Raw genomic sequence first — 19,226 nt, 5'->3', positions numbered from 1 at the left:
GGGAAACTGAGAATAAATGTGACACTTGGTCTCTCTCTGTTATCCTTGTCTCTTTGGTGGGAGGGTGAGTTGGTTGGGTACATTGTAACTCAGCAGTCGGTGTCTTTGCTGGCCATAATTTAACTTCTTGGCTTTCACATACCTCCTTTCTGCTCCTTTGTTGGTGACAGGATCTCCACATCTTCTCCAATGTCAGACTCATCACTCTCAGTGGGGGTTAACTTCTTGGTTCGAGTTTTTTGTAATTTCCATTTTGAGATTTGCTTCTTCAGAATTCTGGCTTTCATTTTCTGTAACCAGCAACCTGTGCTCTATGGCCTAGGCCATGCTCAGGGCCCTGATGGAGATCCAGTTGAAAGCTGTCCTGCAGGGTCTGCTTGGCTGGCTTTCTTGGCTGAACTTAAACATCTTCAGATATTTGTCTTGGCTACTTATGCACTCAGGAGCCTCAGTGAGGTTGAATTCAAAGAGCTGGTTCATGTCCTTAGTGAATTCTAATAAAGTGCCATTGGAACCATAGCTGGTGGATTTGTTCAGTATCAAGGGCTGGGTGGAACGCATCACCCGGGAGTCTGGTCTCCTGTTCTTTTTAAGACTGTGCTCATTGTCATAGAAAAATAAGAGTAGCCTACAGTGCTGTAGGTCAACATGAAGTTAATTGTAATTATTGGTGCCAGGGGTAACAAAGTGCTGAGCGTGATTACGGGTAACAATGTGCCATGCGTGATTAGGAGTAACAAGTGTGTGTGATTGTGGGTAACAAACTACTATGCGTGATTATGGATGCAACGTAATTGTAGTTGCAGATAAGGTGTAGAGTTCTCTGGACAGCAACAAGCTCAGTGTGGAGACACAAGCTCACTAATTACAGGAGAGGCCGAGCTAATCTGATTTGTAGATTCCGATGTCATAATCCACTGTAATTGGCCGTTCTTGTTGTGCTCAAGTATAAATTGGGAAACACGACAGCAGCCTGGGTGATAATCCTGTTTAGCTGCAGAATTAATTGTGGAACAGAATGTGCATTTTTTCCATTAATCCATCGTCTTCCAGGCAAATCTGAGCCAAGTGTATCCAGTATATAACATGTGTCCCCCAGCACATCCTGCTATACTGGGCTGAACCCCTGGCACAGAGATCAGATGTAATGACCAGGAACCCATCAAGGCACTCCCAGAATCCCTTGCTTCTTTATCTGGCTTTTCTCTGCTCACATGTCCCACTCTGCTCTATACAATAATATAAACAGGAAGGGGACACACTCAACCCATGGCCATTTGAAAGCCCCATGTGGACTGTAAGCCCATAGGAGGCTCTGTTTGGCAGTACACCTGTTTTTTATACAAACAAAACTTTCCTTAAAACCAGAAATTCAAAAATAAGCACCAGCTTTGTGTTCAATGGGAGCAACATCCAAGGAGTTTGTGAGCAATATGTTGCTCATGAGCCACTGGTTGGGGATCATTGGCTTAAGCCAGGAATTCCCCTGCATTTCCACTGCTTTTTTCTAGAAAAGTCTGGTGGGAGAAAATAAAACTGTAAATAGCATCAGAAAACAGAATAATGACCTGACCCAGTGGCCGTTCTGGACCTGTATAGAATGGGTCTGGACAGGTCAAAGCTGCATGCAAAGTATCATATATGAATATGAGAAAAAAAGCCAGTAGCAAACCCAATGTTGCTTATGCAAGGCAAGGGATAAAGAATATGGGTCCCTAGTAGTGAAGGAAGGTTGAGGTCCCCATCTGAAGAATGAAGCTAACATAATAAATTCAGGGATGCCCAGTTTGTGACGCTTCCGCTTTATCTACAACTTCCAGCATGATCACCTCACTGCCCTGGACCCATAAACACTACATAAACAGCCTTGGTGCCATATTTCTTTTTGGGCTGAAAGAAATCCACATGCGAATGAGGCAGAAAAGGGATCTCATGGCAGAGTATTCTGGGAAAGCAGTGAATAATTTGGTTCCAGGCACACCAAATACTATCCATTACCAGAATGCTCCCATTGAGTCAAAGATTACAATTAATCGTGCAAAGCTCTTTATGCAGCTCATGGCACCAAGATTTGAGGGGCCGACTGTATTCTGGCCCATTAACAGAAACCGGACCGAAGTCTTACTTAGTTTATATGGGATGAGAGGTGGGAGATGCCTGGGATAAGTTTTATTAACCTGAGCTACTACCCTATGTACTTTGCACTAAGATCGCTGTTCCCCACTTTGGGGTACTTACGGTTGGTGGAACTCTGGACTTACCTTCTCAGCAATCATAGATTCACAGCGCAGGAATTGCCTAGTGCAAATGGCTCTAAGCAGGAAAACACAACGTAGAGGAACCACCTGTAATGATAGGGAAAAAAATCAGTCAAGTAACAGAACCGGGGTCTGGGTCCAAAACCAGCTGATCACTGCAAGAGGCTATCAGGGCCTGGTACAGAATCAGATCTGGTAGAGAAGCAGCTCAGTGCACAAAGAGGCTCTGGGATCAGCAGGTGGAACTCACAAAGTCAGATCTGGTTCGAGTAGGGTTGCCACCTGGCCGGTATTTTAAAGGCCTGGCCGGTAAAAATGTTGGTTGATCCCAATGTTATTAATAGGGAAAAAAGATAAATATATAGGAAGGCCAGTATTTTTTTCGAGAAAAGGTGGCAACCCTAGGTTCGAGAGATATCCAAGGGGTTGCACCTCACAACCTTTGCTTTATGATACACAAGCAGCAATTTGGGGGTTCATTCCCCTTCAAACACGTATGAACTGCCAATGGCAGCCAGGGTCCCTAAAGGGATGTTTATTGATGGTCTTTGCAGATCTCAGCTCATGTTAAACCCCGCCATGACTCCTGGGAAAGAGGAATAAGAGGGATAAGGGTCAAGCATTGATAGTGTCCAGAAACTAGTATACACACCTGCAATCACACACACTTACACATGTGCTAGTTCTTATTACATTCCCTTCGTAACTTTCAGTTATTTGCTGAGAAAGAATCTTTATTTTTTAATCCAATGCTTTGTTGCCATAGTAATGGGCTAATTCCTAACTGGCACCCAGTATCCTGGCTCCATGTGATGGGGATTATTCTGTGATCCAGCTCCCCCATTGTCCTGTTTGCAATCCATCAGTCTCAGTGCTAGGACAGAATCATTGTCTGCGCCTCATATATATATATATATACACATATACTGAGTATCTCTGGCAGTTAGAACAACCCACTGCATTGATCTTGTGGTCCCATTGCCAATTGCAGGATGTGATGTAAATTTTGGAGAGTATAATGGAGGATTCCCCCTACCTTTATTTCTTCTCTCAGGTGGGGGGGGGGTCCCACTTCTGTAACCTCTACCTGATTCTGCTGTAATAGTCAGTGGTTAAAGCGCCTTACTTTACCTCCTGTTACAGGAAAGTCAGGTGGAGTAACATTAATGACTGGGCCCTAGGAAGGTACTATGTTTAGGGCCCATTATTTATCATCCAATATGCTAGAGCCTGCGGTTCAACAGCCATACTGGACTGCTGGACCACAATGATATGTATGGTTACACATTATGATTACGTGCTGCTTTTATCCCCCAGAGGTATGAGGAGGATACCTTTAAATTGGCATGTCAATTTATTATATGTATTGTTTATTGCTGGATTATTATAAAATTCAATAAAAAGAAATTGAAAAGAAAGAGGAGGATACATGTTGCTGCCAGGAAGAAGACCCCAAACACAGTGAAGAAGGTTTCACCCTGCGTGTAATCAGGGAGTGTGTTATTGTGCAGCAGCAAATCCGAATATCCCACAAACCTGTTCTCTGGGGAAAGAACAGAAGCAGATTTATTGTTGGAAGTCCTACTAAAACCCTACCCTACCCTTGTCAGGAAAGTACCCCACATCAGACAGAAGCAAACTGTAATCATACCTGCCCCTTCAGTTATTCCATACACATTACTGGGGGCAGTTGAAAAATAATTTGTCCTATCTTGCCCTACTGTCTCCATTCTGTTCTACTATATTTGCTACACCACATACAGCTGCTGCTTTGTGTGACCCTCTGATATGCAGGACCTTATAACAACCCCAGAAAACAGCTCTAGATACCACAAGGGTATGTGTCTCTCTACCACAAGGGGGCTTGGTGCTTAGGAAGGAAACAGGGAAAGCAATCCAATTCCTGTTTATTTATCAGAAACTCCAACATGTAAATGTGAAGCTTCCTGGCACCCCCCACCCACACACCATACACACACACACATCATACACACACACACCATACACACACACACATCATACACACACACACACACATCATACACACACATCACATACACACACACACATCATGATACACACACACACCATACACACACACACACCAATCACCAAACACACAATGAGGAGCTTCAATGCCTGTGGAGTGTGCTGGAAATAGGACAACAATGAACTGACCACTAAAACTAAGTTGCAGGAGAACATCCAATAGTCTCAGTTCAGAAACTGAGCAGCATAATATATGTGAGTGCTGGAAGGGTGTCGTTACTGTTCTTCTCACCCCTGCGTAGTGTCCATTAACAGTCTGTGGTATTATATTAGTTCTGCTCAGAGAGGGGCCAGTCCCCAGGGTACATGGGCATTAAGGGGACATTTATAAGCACCCAGAAAATGTTGTTAAAGGGAAGTTGGGCTTTAAACACATCTGTGCTGGGTCCAGTCCTACAACTTGGCGGTGGTCCAGCTCACTGTAATTCCGACTGCCTAAGCCTGGCCCGTATCGCTATGATGTCAGCCTCTTTCTCTGCTCTGTAATTGGAAAAACCTGCAGAAAGTGCCTCTCTCTCTCACACACTAACAAACACACACATGCACAGACTCCAGACACAGCGGGTTCATTTCAGTAGCTAAAGAGTCACTGCACCAGTGTGATTGTGATCAGCCCTAGTATCATTGCACCAGTGTGTGTGTGTGTTTGAGCTGCCCTTGTGCCACTGCAGGGGTCTGAGTGTGTGAGCAGCTGTAGTGCAACTGCAAAGGTGCATATGTGAGCAGCCCTATTGCCACTGCACCAGTGTGTGTGTGAGCAGCCCTAGTTCCTATTCCGAGTACAGACAGGGCAAGATTTACATTGCCCCAAGGCCTGCTGTCATTAGTTGCCCTGTCTCCTCCCTTATGTTTCCTCAGATTTTCATCATCGGGACTGAAGCAATGGGGATTGGGACACGGGAAATTTAAAAAATGATTGTATCTCCTGCAAATCACCAGTGTATCTGAACCAATGTGGGTGTGGTTGGGCAGCTTCTAAAATCTGCCGCCCTAGGCCCGGGCCTTGGTGGCCTCTCCACAAATCCGGGCCTGAGTACAGAGTGTATGTGACAGAGAGGAGCAGGAAGCCAGTATCAAGCAGAGACTGAGACCAATGGGACAGAATGACAACCATGTCCTTCCCGACCCCCCCAGCTCACTCACACCCCCTCATACTCGCTCTACAGCAGAGAGAATACAAGAGGCGGATTCCCTTTTCTGCTCAGAGTCTCCTTCCTGGCACAGAAACGTACACCCTACTCCTCACTCCCAGACCACACAGTGACCTTTACAGGGGAATTGACCTTAAAGTTGACTTTCTGTGCCAATCTACAATATGGAAATTGGCTTCACTTCTTTTTGTGACTTTTGAATTATCTCACTTTTTTCTGCCCAGTCAAGCATTTAAGCTTGTATCTAGTTGCTTTGCTAGACTGATTACCCCTAGAAACATTGTGCTCTGGCTAAACATCAAATAGGAGAGGGGCTGAACCCTAACTTTCTGGATGCATACTGACCAGACTGTCTTCTAAAATTAGAAGGCAACAAAATACCACAGTACAACTTGCAGTCCTAAAACTACAGCAACGAGAGAAAAGCAGAACAAAGGAGGGGACTCTGTACACTAAGATTATGGGATCCCCTGACTGTGTGGGGGACAGCTCATAATCCTGAAAAAACAAGAGCCAATGGTATTTATTGATCATGGGGCTGGTCCAATGATTGGCCCAGGAATACCTATGACTGTGCTGACACCAAAAGGAGATCGGTGGCAGTTGCCACCAGGTATTTATTTGTCTAAAAGGCTCAGAAAAGAAAAATGTGAGTTTAGGAAAAGATCTTTGTGCAGAGACTGCAGTTTCCTCATATCCCATTTTAGTGAGGTTCTGCCCCCTAGTGGCATCTTGTAATGCAAGGCAGACACTGGGCACTACAGAATTCTATTGGTGAGCAAATTGCACCCAAGGTCGTCATTCTTGCACATATACAGATCCACCCATCCCACCCTGGATCCTGCCCATTCTATAACATACAGTTAGGTTCATAATTATTAGGACAGAGACAATTTTTTTTAAAATTTTGGTTCTGAACATTACCACAATGAATTTTAGATGAAACAACTCAGATACAGTTGAACTGCAGACTGCTTTAATTCAGTGGGTTGAACAAAAAGATTGCATAAAAATGTGAGGAACTAAATCCTTTTTTTTAAACACAATCACTTCTTTTCAGGGGCTAATTGGCTCAAAGGCTATTTCATGGGCAGGTGCGGGCAATTCCTTCGTTATGTCATGATCAATGAAGCAGATAAAAGCCCTGGAGTTTATTTGAGGGGGGGGGGTGCTTGTATGTGGAAGATTTTTCTGTGAACAAATAACATGCAGTCAAAGGAGCTCTCCATGCAGGTGAAACAAGCCATCCTTAAGCTGCAAAAACAGAAAAAACCCATCCGAGAAATTGAAAAAAAAATATTAGGCGTGGCATAATCTACAGTTTGGTACATCCTGAGAAAGAAAGAAAGCACCTGTGAACTCAGCAACGCAAAAAGTGGCTGTACTCCCACAGATGCATGTAAGCGCCGAACGCAGGTTGGGATGCAGCATGTTGCATTTTTCCTGCGTTCAGCGCTTACATGCGTCTGTGTGAGTACAGTCCCATTAAAAAGAATTCAGAGCGCAGTTAAAAAATGCTTGTCTGTAAGAGCCCAAAGTCAGTCAGTCGCAGTCAGTCAGTGGCAAAGCCTTTGGGCACATGCACAATAAGTCAGTGTTTGTATCCAAACAAAGTCTGGGGCTCTCCTCACTGTGCTCTGCTGGATAAAGCTCAAGTTGAGAGGATGTGGGACAGTTACCTGCAGGATAAGATCTATATATGGGCCATTCCTTATAATGTTTTTATTACTTGTCTCCCTGGGTATTAAGACTGGGCGGAGGGAGGGTGAGCAGGACATCAGAGCACCTATTGCCGGATCATCAAGTTGATTGGTTCTTATTCAAGTTGAGAACGTAAATCAGGTAAGGTGTTAAACTATATATTTACTTGTATCACGTGAGTGAAATGTTTTCCATCATCAACAGAGTATTGTGCAGCCTTATCAACAGCCAGTGGGTTGGATTCACATTCCTCCAGAGAAAGTTGGTAACCTGCATGTGCTCGGTTCACAGCTTGATAGAGCATATATGCTGTTTGTGCACTGTCCCTTTAAAGGAAAGGCTCCTAATGCAAAGAGAGGCATGCAAATGACTGTTGGATTATTCTGAACCTTTTGGAAGGTGCTGCAGGTGTATTTTGAAGTTGAAGTAGCAAATTTGCCAATGAAGGATCTTAATACAGTTAGAATTATTTCATCCGATGCTGGTAGGTTTTATTCAACACGGTGTTTCTTTAGGCTCTACTAAACCTTTTGCTTCAGGGTGGTGGCACATGTGGCTACTGGGGGAGATTAGTTGCCCAGCAACAAATAGCCTCTTCTTCGGGCGACTAATTTCACCTAAATGCCTTCCCGTTGGCTAGGATGTAAATTGTTGGCCGGATGGCACTTGGACAGCTTCGTTTTCCAAAGTTGCCTCACGAGGTGGCTAGTATTACAAGTTGTGAATTTCCCGAGTCGTGGGGGGAATAGGGACAGATTACTCTTACAACAAGAAATCCTGTGGATTGAGAAATTGAATACCCTAGCACCTATGGGACTTAATGAGGAATTGAGCTATTCTTGCTTTTATTAACACATGTCAAGCCTTACCTTGTAAATGTGGGTTTGTGATTATTTGCTTATATATGCATGTAAATATTTTTTTCACAGTTGTATATCTGAATATACATGGACACAAGGGATAACATTCTTACACAAAGGCTGGAACTATGGACTAATATGATTCATGGACAAATAAAGCACTAAGGTACTTGGTATCCTTTTGGATGTGAACATTATAAAGAGGGATTTGTGAATAACTGTCAATCATGATTGTGATGTCATCACTTAATCACAGGAGGTGGGGTTACGCATTGACCATCCCTTTAAATGTTAATTTGCACACATTTTGTAAGTAGCACTTGATGAAGGGGCTTCCCCCGAAACGTTTGCTGAGATCTCACCAGATATAAAAATGAAAAGGATTTGAATTTTTGCAGATGCATTGTAGTGAGTGTGCCTTTGTTCCTATTCCGAATATATTGTAGTAACCGGCTGCAGTGCAGAGAGAACTAAGGAATACAGACTCTAATGAGTGCACCCACCTATAGCCTTTTAGTACATAGCTTTAGCACAACCCACAGAACAACGCCCATCATTGGTTACTATTGGCCAGGCTTGTATGGAGGGCGGGCATAAATTTGCATATTAATGAGGCTGCAGTGGAGAGAGCGTGCTCACACTTAAGGCAATTCTTAACTAATGCGCATGCGCTACAGTCAGGGTCAGGAGAGGAGCCCGGTGACTTCTGGGTAGCTGGCATTCTGCACTTCAAGCATTTGTAAAATCGTCTGCTACAGATCTTTTAAACAGAGACATGCATCAAAGAGATTTCTACACCAATAGCATGCATGGAGGTACACCCTTTTTTTGAATCTCATATTATATTTAGCCTTTCCTTGTCATTTAACTCTTGAAGAGCTGGTCATAAAGAAATCAGCTGGATTTCAGGACAGTTCCCCATAGATCCGTCACACTCCAGTTTGCAATTTCAGCAATCTGGTTGCTAAGGTCCAAATCCCCCTAGCAACCATGCATTGATTTGAATTAGAGACTGGAATATGAATAGCAGAGGCCTTAATAGAAACATGAGTAATAAAAAGCAGCAATAACTATACATTTGTAGCCTTACAGAGTATTTGTTTTTTAGATTAAAGAGTCAGAAAAAGAAGACAAATAGTTAAAATAATAATTAATGAAGACAATTGAAAAGTTGCTTAGAATTGGTCATTCTATAACAAACTATATTATAGAAAAGTCTCACTAAGCACCACTGTATTGTATTTGGAGCAAAGAATTTAAAAGAACTCTTTTAAGGAACCCACCACAACTGGATAATGATAAACTAGACACAATTTGTCTGGTGCATTGACATGATTCACCTACATAGGCTCCAGGCTCCATGCACTCCTTACTGTACTTGCGTGGGGGCAACAATGTGCCAGACTGCTCTGATGAATGACCAGTTTCGGACTGGGATGTTGGGGGGCTTACCAGAAAACCTTAGGTTTTGGGCCCACTATTATTCCTACTTTCCTCACTCAACCTCTTTATTCAACTAGCCTTTTATATCTACTTACTGTATTCTTCCATTAAGTATTTTTTTCCTATAAAGAAATAGGGAATGACCATGAAATAGGCTACATGGTTAGAAGGAAGAGGGCCCACTGACACCTGGGCCCACCGAGAGTTTTCCTGGTATCCCGGTGGGCCAGTCTGACACTGGATGCACCTCAGGTTGGTATTGATTCTATTAGGCAGAAGATGGACTTCCGGCACTGCCAGTCAATGCAGAGGCACAACGGGACTATCGGTTATTACAGTCATTTGGAACAGCACCCAGCAGGACTGGGCTGTGTGGATCAGCACCTAGAGAACTGGTTTTCTGCCCAAGGAGTCCTGAGTTCAAATCCTGGTTGTGTGATTTTTCAGACCTTTCAGGGATCTTTATGCCTGTACAGAACCCTCTATTCTATGCAGGCTTACCAGTGGCATTTTCCCTCAGGCTGCATTCAAGAGCGACTGCTACTTTGGAGTCAGCAAAACCAGCACCCCATCTGGTTTTTCTATGGCGCATGCAGCAAATCGCTTGGTTTCTTCCCCCAAAGGGCCCAGCGTGCAAGCCCCAGGGGGTAAATTCGGAGGAAGTTGCCTTTTCTTTGGAGCATGTGGCAAATTGCCTGTTTGCTACCTGTCTGTTGAACACAAAGGCATAGGTTGAATCTTCCTCAGGCTATATTAATGAGTGACATATACGTAGGGTTCGGTAAAGCACCAAAGCTGCATTTTCCTCAGGCTACATTAACGAGTAATTGACCTTTGCTAATCAACTGCTCAAATCTTTTTTTTTTTTCCAGTTTGCTACACAACACTGTCCTCATTAAGCAATTTGCCAAGGTCAACTTCAGGCTGATGCTAGGCAAACCCCAAAAAGGATTCTGTATGGGGAAAAAAGACCCAAGTTGATGCAAAGGTAATGGCAAAATGCTAAATGGGGAACCCCTGGCCTGAAGTGGATACCTGGGTAGCTTAGAAGGGCAACCCCCAGTATGAAAAAGGTGCAGCCAAATAGAAGGCAGATGATGAACTTTTGGGCCTTCCCATCCTAATAGCTCTGCAATTCAGGAAGCCTCCTTTAGAGATGCACCTGGTGTCATACTGGGACACCAAGGGCCCACCAAAAAACCTTATACCAGGGGCACGCCAAAAAACTTTAGACTGAGGGCCCACCCTCAGTACTATTTTCTTCCTCTAGTCACTCAACCTCTATTCTCCTAGTCTCTTTTCTTTACATACTATAACCTATTACTCCATCCATTTAGTCTCTTTGTTCTCATAGAAATAAGGAATGCCCATGAAATGGGCCAAATTAACAGCATGAGGGCCCACTGACACCTGGTCCCACCGGGAGATATCCTTGTGGGCCAGTCCAACACTGAATGTCACATGGTTTTAATGATTCAGTTCAGCCAGGAATTGGACTGGGCCAAATCCAAATCCTGCTGGAATCCAGATTTGACCCATCCCTACTTTATAGTTCAAATGTTTGTAGGTTCAATATCTCCCAAGATTTCAAAACTGTATTTTTCACCATGACCATTTTGTGGGTACACCTCATAAAAACCATTTTCATTTTACAACATTTGGCAGGTTATGATTTCTGGGGGTTTTAGGTGCATGTTTTATGTGTTGTTCTGCTAATGAAGGTGAAATTGCCCTGTGAGTCTCTGATCTCCCAAGAGACTGGCTTGTCTTATGAGTTACAATTGTATCACAGTGCAGTGGCTAAGTATTCTGGGCTCCCCTGCAAAAAGCCTCTATCAGAAACTCTTTTTAGGTAAAGTATGAACTGCGTCTGAGTGTGAACTCACACGCAGTCACACACAAACAGCCCCAATATGGCAAAATGTAAAAGCTTCCAGCACCACATTTAAGGGATGCAAGTATCCGACTCTTGATACTCTGATGCTTACTAGAGGCTAACCCCACTATGTTTTTCTAGTGTAGGGCTTGGTTAGTTGAATCAGCTCCCAATTCTCTACACCTGAGAGTCCTGGTGCACGTACCTTGAATGGCCACTTCCCAATTCCACAACCTGATACTTAACTGCTGTACCCCATGGCACTTTTCCACAAAATGGGCTGCAACAGCTCCACTTTTTTTTTGTACTTATAACAGATTTGTGTTCCCTTATGCGTTCCCTTACTGGGCGACTCATCTGACCCACATACATTAACCCACATGGGCATTTTATTACATAAATGGCAAAAGTTGTTGAACAAGTTTAATATCCCCGAATTATTATGGTGGTGCCCATTCGAGGATGGTAGATTACATCCCCTCACTCCCCAGGGATTCAATACGGAATAAATTTGCAAGATATTTTAAGGGTTTAACTGGTTTTAATTGTCTTTAAATCGTGTGTCTTACAGATACCTTGGAACTTTGGCTATTTTTTGGTTGCTCCGCATTCTAAAAGTTGATGGAATTTAACCTTGTGACATTATAACAAACCTGTTGAAGATCGTAACGAATGTGTTTTGCCAGTAGATGGCGCAATATGTTTCTCTATAAAAAGCTGTATTGTTAAGATTTACTTAGATTTTGCTAAAGCATTTGATACAGTGCCACACAAAAGGTTACTGGTTAAATTAAGGAATGTTGGCCTGGAACACAGTATTTGTACCTGGATAGAGAACTGCCTAAAAGATAGTCTACAAAGAGTGGTGGTAAATGGAACATTTTCTAATTGGACCAGTGTTGTTAGTGAAGTACCGCAGGGCTCTGTACTAGGTCCCTTGCTTTTCAACTTGTTTATTAATGACCTGGAGGTGGGCATTGAAAGTACTGTTTCTATTTTTGCAGATGATACTAAATTGTGCAGAACTATAGGTTCCATGCAGGATGCTGCCACTTTGCAGAGTGATTTGTCTAAGTTGGGAAACTGGGCAGCAAACTGGAAAATGAGGTTCAATGTTGATAAATGCAAGGTTATGCACTTTGGCAAAAATAATGTAAATGCAAGTTATACACTAAATGGCAGTGTGTTGGGAGTTTCCTTAAATGAGAAGGATCTAGGGGTCTTTGTAGATAACACGTTGTCTAATTCTGGGCAGTGTCATTCTGTGGCTACTAAAGCAAATAAAGTTCTGTCTTGCATAAAAAAGGGCATTAACTCAAGGGATGAAAACATAATTATGCCTCTTTATAGGTCCCTGGTAAGGCCTCATCTGGAGTATGCAGTGCAGTTTTGGACTCCAGTCCTTAAGAGGGATATAAATGAGCTGGAGAGAGTGCAGAGACGTGCAACTAAATTGGTTAGAGGGACGGAAGACTTAAATTATGAGGGTAGACTGTCAAGGTTGGGTTTGTTTTCTCTGGAAAAAAGGCGATTGCAAGGGGACATGATTACACTTTACAAGTACATTAGAGGACATTATAGACAAATGGCAGGGGACCTTTTTACCCATAAAGTGGATCCCCGTACCAGAGGCCACCCCTTTAGACTAGAGGAAAAGAACTTTCATTTGAAGCAACGTAGGGGGTTCTTCACAGTCAGGACAGTGAGGTTGTGGAATGCACTGCCGGGTGATGTTGTGATGGCTGATTCAGTTAATGCCTTTAAGAATGGCTTGGATGATTTTTTGGACAGACATAATATCAAAGGCTATTGTGATACTAAACTCTATAGTTAGTATAGGTATGGGTATATAGAATTTAATTAAAAGTAGAGAGGGGTGTATGTATGGATGCTGGGTTTTCATTTGGAGGGGTTGAACTTGATGGACTTTGTCTTTATTCAACCCAATGTAACTATGTAACTATGTAACTATGTAAGCTTGAAAAAAAGGCTTTGTGTAGCTTGAAACATCACTTATCCAGATCCTGCCAATGTTCCAAATAAAGGCATTTTTTTATTCAAAGAAAAATTGTGGGGTTGTACTTCAAGGATTTTTTTCTTGTGTAGGGACCCATAGGGTTAATATGTCTCTATGGCTTTAAATCCCTATCCTTCCTCATTTCTCTAGTTGCTGGGCAAATTCCCATGTATCTAGTTTAAAATTTGACATATCCTAGTTATTGGCCAAGAGGTGTTTTGACCACTTCCTGCCACATTAATATAGTGCTTGGAAAGGGGTGGGTCTTCCTCTTTGGCTCCTGGTGTGCTAACCATCTGGATGCTCCCACTGAGCCTGGGTACACCTTGGCCCAGTAAAGCCATTTTGCCCTTAAAGGGGTGGTTCGCCTTTAAGTTAACTGTTAGTATGTCATAGATGGCCCATTCTAAGCATCTTTTCAATTGGTTTTCATTATTTATTTTTTATAGTTTTATATTTATTTGACTTTTTCTTTCTTTGTAGCTTTCAAATGGGCTTTGCTGAGTCCCTTAAAAAACAAATGCTCTCTATGGCTAAAAATATATTGTTATTGTTAGTTTTTATTACTGATCCTTCAATTCAGGCCTCTCCTACTGATATTCCAGTCTTTTATTCAAATCAATGCATGGTTGCTAGGGTCATTTGGACCGTAGCTGAAATTGCAAATTGAAGAGCTGCTGAATTAAAAGCTAAATAACTCAAAAACCACAAATAATAAAAAATGACAACAAAATGAAAACAAATTGCAAATTGTCTCAGAGTATCACTCTCAATATCATACTAAAAGGTATCTCAATGGTAAACAAACCCTTTAAGGGACCTGATACGTTAGTGTCTAAATTGGGGAGCAGGGACCCCGTGAATGAGGTTAGCTAGAGACAGGATTAGATCTGTTATAGACACTCTAGGAGAGTAAGGCAGAGAGGCAAGAGAGAAAGAGCAGCTTTGTGCTCCATCAAGGAGGTGTAGCAGGGAGTAGCTTCCCAGGCTGGAAGATTTGCCTACAGTGAAGGGACACCGTGGATACGGTGTCAGGCTTTAGGTTCTCCTCCCTGTCCACTCCACTGGATAGGATCCAATCTACTTTTGAGGTTTATCTGCCTGGAGGTCTGCCTTACTACTTGAGTTCCGCAGGGGAGTCACATTCAGCTGTCTCATCCACCTGTCCTAGCCTGCTGATGTTATTCTGCAAATGCCTCATTGCTTTGTAAGTAACCCTGTGGGTCATTTGTCTCTGACAAATAAATTGTTACCTCTTTGTTTTACTGCAAGAACCTCCTGGCGTCCACTCTTTTATGTTTTTATTGCACAGTAGCCTGTGGGAGTTGTAGTTGCACTACACCACACCTTTATTCTTCCACTTAGCGAAGGCCCTGCCTTAAAGGAGAACTAAACGCCAAAGTAAAAAAAACCCTACCCTACATAGACCCCCCCAGCCTAGCTGCTACCTCGGGCAAATAGCCATAAGTCTTTACTTACCCCTCCATGCAGATTCTGTCCAGCGGAGTTCACTGCGCCATCTCAGCCGCTTCGGTAATCTTCAGAATGAGGACGGCGCTTCGGCATTTTTCGTGAGTTTCGGGGCATGCGCAGTTTTCTTAAAACAGAAAATTGCTCCAGCTGCGCATGCGCCGCTACGCCAGTATCATTCCAAAGATTACCGAAGAGAAGAAGATGGCTGCCGTGAACTCTGCTGGACAGAGGCTGCACGGAGGGGTAAGTAAAGACTTAGGGGCAATTGCCTGGGGTAGCATCTAGGCTGGGCCGGGGGTTATAGAGGGAGGGGTAGGGGGTAACGTTTTTTTAACTTTAGGGTTCAATTCTCCTCCTAAGTGTCCGGGTCACATGTAACCCATGTGCTAAGCACTAGCTGGACATTAATCCTGTTAGGGGGAGGGGGAGAAGGTGAGGGTATTTAGTCCATTTCTTCCTCGAGGATGTTGCAGATGTTGTAGGCGCTCAGCAGACTGTGAATCAGCCTAAGGCAGTCTTGGATGCTTGTCTTCTCCTTCGTTAGAATGAGGCAGCTCCTGGAAAACCACAATATATCCGTAACACAGTTCATAAGGTGGCAGGCTTTCCAAACTGCCCCTTTCATATGGTGGCCCTGAAACAATTCGTACAACACCACCTCAAGCACCCACCTCCATCCTCAGCTGGATCCCCACCTCGAGCGGCCTCAGCTGGCCTCAAGCAGCCACTGGCATCCTTAACTGGATCCCCGCCTCAAGCAGTCACCTCAGTCCTCAGCTGGACTTGAGCAACCACCGCCGACCTCCACTGGATCTCCACCTCGAAAAGTCACATCAGTCCTCACCCGGCCTCAAGCAGCCACTGGCGTCCTTAACTGGATCCCCGCCTCAAGCAGTCACCTCAGTCCTCAGCTGGACTTGAGCAACCACCGCCGACCTCCACTGGATCTCCACCTCGAAAAGTCACATCAGTCCTCCCCCGGCCTCGAGCAGCCACTGCCGTCGTCAGCTGGATCCCCGCTTTGAGCATTTACCTCAGTCCACAGCAAGCCTTGAGTGGCCACAGCTGCCCTTAGCTGGAGATCTGCCTCAAGCAGCCACCACTGTCCTCAGCTAGCCTCGAGCAAGCACCTCCAACCTCAGTTGGATCCCAGCTTCGATCAGTCACCACTGTCCTCAGCTGGCCTCAATCAGCCACTGCCATCCTCAGCTGGAGATCCGCCCAAAGCAGCCATCACTGTACTCAGCCCACATTGTGTGAATACCACTGTCCTTAGCTTGAGATCCGCCTCAAGCAGCCACCACTGTCGTCAGCTAGCTGCGTGCAGCCACCGCCGTCCTCAGCTGGAGATCCGCCGCGAGCAGTCAACTCAGTCTTCAGCCAGCCTCGAGCGGCCACCACCGTCCTCAGCTGGATCCCAGCTTCGAGCAGTCACCACCGTCCTTAGCTGAATCTCCGCCTTGAGCAGTCACCTCAGTCCTAAGCCGCCCTCGAGCAGCCACTGCCGTCATCAGCTGGATCTCCGCCTCAAGCAGTCACCTCAGTCCACAGCTGGCCTCAAGCGGCTACAGCTGCCCTCAGCTGGAGATTCACCTCAAGCAGCCACCACTGTCCTCAGCCCACCTCGTGTGGCAACTACCGTCCTCAACTTGTGATCCACCTCAAGCAGCCACCACCGTCCTCAGCTAGCCTCGTGCAGCCACGGGCATCCTCAGCTGGAGACCTGCCTCGAGCAGTCAATTCAGTCTTCAACCAGCCTTGAGCGGCCACCGCTGTCCTCAGCTGCAGATTCGCCTCGAGCAGCCACCACTGTCCTCAGCCCACCTCGTGTTGCAACCATCATCCTCAACTTGAGATCCGCCTCAAGCAGCCACCACTGTCCTCAGCTAGCCTCGTGCAGCCACCAGTGTCCTCAGCTGGAGATCCGCTTGAAGCAGTCAACTCAGTCTTAAACTAGCCTTGAACAGTCACCACTGTCCTCAGCCAGCTTCCAGCAGCCACTGCAGTCCTCGGCTGGATCTCCACCTCAAGCAGTCACCTCAGTCCTAAGCCGGCCTCGAGCAGCCACCACCGTCCTCAGCTGGATCCCTGCCTCAAGCAGTAACCACAGTCCTCAGCTGGCCTCAAGCTGCCACTGCAGTCCTCGGTTAGAGATCCGACTCGAGCAATCACCTCAGTCCTCAGCCGGCCTCGAGCAGCAACCGCCCTAGCTTGATCCCCACTTCTAGCAGTCACCACTGTTCTAAGCCAGCCTCGAGCTGCCACTGCCGTCTTCAGCTGGATCTCCGCCTCGAGCAGTCACCTCAGTCCTCATTTCTGACATGTCTGAGATTAATATGCACATTGGTCATTTTTTACTGGCATGTCTAAGGTCAATGTGCTCACTGGCCGTTTCGTACTGGTATGTCTGTGGATAATGCTTATTGCCAATTTCTGCAGTGATCTTATTTGTATGTCTGGGTAATTATGGTTAGAGGTGTGGCAAAGAGACGTTAAATTTTGGCAATCCCACACACACAGTACATTTTTTGCTGCCGCAAGCTTTACTTTTACCCCAGGCCCCATATTTTATTAACAAGAGGTCCTCTGCACTCAACCCATTATCAATATATTTAAGACAGAGACATTTTGTGCATACAGCAGATGAAAATTGAGCGTAGGACTGGCCAGATATGGGATGACTTTGACGTAGTTGGCCAGCTTAAATATATTGCAATATATGGACAAACAATCCCTGTTTTGTTTAAAGGGTAAGGCATTTTTCAGTAGCAGTATGCACAAAATGTCGCTTAAATATATTGATAATGGGTTGAGTGCAGAGGACTCTTGTATGTGTCTATATGTATTTTGTGGTCACACCCTCATTGCACCCCCGCCTAATGGTTTTAAAAAACTAGTGGTGAGCACAACTTTCCCTTGTTTGTTATATTTCTAATAGGGGCCCTGTGTGTGTGCTGAACTACAACTCCCACTACAACGCCCATCTGCCCCCTGCAACTGACAGTTCTAGTTTAAGGGTAGAACTACACAGCGATCCTTTTGTTGCGTCGCAATGAAGCACCGAATCAAAATATAAGTAATAGAAATGTCGGACGTTGTCGCAGCGTGCACCTGACACGACTGTTGCAACATGCATCGTACACATACATGTCGTGTCTGATGCACACTGCAACAATGTCCGACATTTCTATTACTTATATTAGATTCTGCGCTTCCTCGCAAGGCATTGGAATGGAAGGTATTGCATGTCAAAACATCCGTGTAGTTCAACCCTAGAGATAAAAAACCCTACCCCCCTACCCTACATAGACCCCCTCCTTCCCAGCCTAGCTTCCCCCCGGGTAAATGCCCCTAACTCTTTACTTAATCTTTTGGAATTGGCTTCGGCAATTTTCATGAGGTTCATCGCATGCTCAGTTGTCGCGAACCAGAAAATTGCTCTAACTGCGCATGTGCTGCTATGCTGGTCTCATTCCGAAGATTATAAGATGGTCATCATTATAAGATCTCATTACCGAAGAGAATAAGATGGTGCCTGTGAACTTCGCCGGACAGAATCTGCATGGAGGGTTATTTAAAGAGTAAGTGGCATTTGCCCGGTGTAACACTTAGGCTGGAAGGAGGGGGGTCTATGTAGGGTAGGGGGTAGGGTTTTTTAACTTTTGGGTCTAGTTCTCCTTTAATAAGGATCAACTGCAGAATCAAATAGCAGCTCTCACATGATTCTGCAGAGTAGTAAAGTAGTAGTAATAAAGTAGTAGTACAACTCCATCAATCACAGGTGCAGTGATAGGGACTGAGCTTCTTTCTACACCAGTCAGCAAATTGTTAAACAAAAACTACATTACCCAACCTGCATTAGAAGAGGCAGGACAGGTACATCAGGGGGAGAGAAATCTTTGGCACGTTGTGATGTCTCCTGTGTCCTGGGTCCCACCAACATAGTGTCAACCATTGCCTGAAGAGGCAGCATGCAGATTTGTTGAACATAGAGCTCTGCTGAAGGGTGTGGCCATTGGCTGATGGGAGTGGCCAGAGCTCAGGTCCCGTGTTGCTTCTCGTTGCAGATATTTTGCCCAGGAAGAATCTGGCCAGTGACTACTTGGGAATGTTGAAAGAGGAGCCGGAAAGGGGTGATGATGAGGAGGATGATGAGGAGGATGATTGTTAGTCACATGTTTCTGGACTGTGTATTTTTCTGTTCTGTAACATTTTTTTGATAATTTTTGACTACAGAGTTATTTTTGTATTTTTATTGAGACAAGTCGCCCTTTGCTTCTCCCAGGGGAGAATAATCCATAATAAAACCAATTTCAGCAGAAAAACCCTGTGTGATGTGTGGGGAGAGTCTTTGTAGCCCCCCTGTATTGTGCTGCAAGTGGGGGTGCTGGGGGGCTG

At 44.7% G+C, this 19,226-nt stretch overlaps 1 long non-coding RNA gene and 1 pseudogene across 1 annotated transcript; one reads left to right on the top strand and one right to left on the bottom strand.

Annotated features, from left to right (window-relative positions):
- Positions 1-7: 7 nt before the first annotated feature.
- On the bottom strand, positions 8-2,276 carry LOC108702238 (annotated as a pseudogene).
- A 4,947-nt stretch (positions 2,277-7,223) lies between these two features.
- Positions 7,224-19,143, top strand: LOC108702888. The gene is made up of 3 exons (XR_001933385.2): positions 7,224-7,643; positions 8,089-8,185; positions 18,896-19,143. It is a non-coding gene; the product is annotated as an uncharacterized LOC108702888 (long non-coding RNA).
- Positions 19,144-19,226: the final 83 nt, after the last annotated feature.

This window comes from Xenopus laevis, chromosome 9_10S, assembly GCF_017654675.1.
Source record: "Xenopus laevis strain J_2021 chromosome 9_10S, Xenopus_laevis_v10.1, whole genome shotgun sequence".
NCBI classification, from domain to species: domain Eukaryota; kingdom Metazoa; phylum Chordata; class Amphibia; order Anura; family Pipidae; genus Xenopus; species Xenopus laevis.
This window is presented reverse-complemented; position numbering and strand designations above follow the sequence as displayed.